Genomic DNA, 1,590 nt, shown 5'->3' on the forward strand with positions numbered 1-1,590 from the left:
TCCTCCATTTTTGCATGTGGTGTATTACTGTAACAACTTGCCAGTTCACACAGCATTGGATTCCTCTCTCCAGAAATAACTGCCCCTTCCCAATTCAAGTGGCATTTATCCCCCCCCCCCGGATTATTGCTGAAGCTATGCCATCAGTCCATCTCAGTCCATCTCCTCCTCCCCTCCAGGGTACTGAGTTGCTCCTTAATCTGTTGGTGCAGATGAGGGCTTGGCTGCCCTTTCCTCTCTCTCTTTTCAATAGACTGTTCAGCCTTAATAGCCGTAAGAGGTTGGTGGACAGAATAGAAATCTAGAAGCAGTTTGAAGACAGAAACAAAAACATTTTGGTTTAAATGAGTTTGGGGAACTACAAGAAACCATACTGTTGATCTGTGGAAATCTGACACAGGATCAGTAGCTTTGCAGTTTATTTTAAGGAGATGCTTCCTTCCATAGGTTTTGCATCTATATTTTTGTACACAAAACACTGCAAAGACATAAAAGTCTACTGTGCTCTCTCATCCGAAGGAGCCTTTACCTTGTAGCATTGTATCTGAACCTCTTCCTGCTTCAGAAGTGGGTAATGGTTTTAACAATATCAAGATGATCTGGCATCAGAGATTCACTCTCTCATGATAGTATTAAAACTGTAATGGTAGCTCTCATTATGTCTGTGTGTCCCCATCATTAATAATTCCTGGACATAGCACTGTAGTAACTGCTTAGGCAGACTTGGGACTTATCTACATGGGAGCATAACTTCGTCCTAAATACGCTGTTTTTATCTCCATTTTCTGTTTGCACTGTCCACAGTAAGAGCTCAATGCCAGCTGCAAATATGTTTTCTAGTCACATTTGAGGGGAAGCATCAATTACTCAGTTTCCTAAAGACCACACCCTCTAATTTAACATTTCTACTCCTTCTCGTTACCTAGCAACTAAGCATGCACAGTTTGTTCTACCAGTAAGTTTCATTTTAAGAACAAACAAACCAGAAGTACGATTATTTGTATTTTCACTGGTACAATACAGCTGAAATACAAATCTTTGTTTGAGCAGTGTTATGTTTTTGTGCACAAGTTAGGGGAAAAATAAAATAGAGGCACCGTTTGCAGCAACATAAAAAAGAATTTCAGAATGGGGGAGAGCAGCTGTAGGTTGCAGGAAATAAAATGAATGAAGGGAGGAGGAGGGAATGGGTGTCGAGGAGGGAATGGGTGTCGAGAAGGGAATGGGTGTCGAGAAGGAAACAATTGACACAGCCACCTAAAAGCATTGGAGGAAAGCGTCTGCAAGCACTAGAGATATGGACTGAAGACATTTTTTCCTTCCTTTTTCAGATTATTAGTACGGATTTACAGGGGGAAAACTGTGTGATAGCTTTTGTTTGCCAGTAACGTCATGTGAACCATGTGAGTTAAAAGGGGATGCAAGTAGCACCAGACACACAGTAAAACCCTGCATAGATGAGCCCTTGTTGCCTGCTTTCTTCCTTCTGAACTAATGAACACAGAATCAGCAGAAACCCCCCAGAGCAGTGGTTCGCAACCTGGGGGCCGCAAAGTAATCCAGAGGGGGCCGTGAACAGTAAAGAAATGG

Source organism: Rhineura floridana, chromosome 5, assembly GCF_030035675.1.
Source record: "Rhineura floridana isolate rRhiFlo1 chromosome 5, rRhiFlo1.hap2, whole genome shotgun sequence".
In the NCBI taxonomy this organism is placed as follows: Eukaryota; Metazoa; Chordata; class Lepidosauria; order Squamata; family Rhineuridae; genus Rhineura; species Rhineura floridana.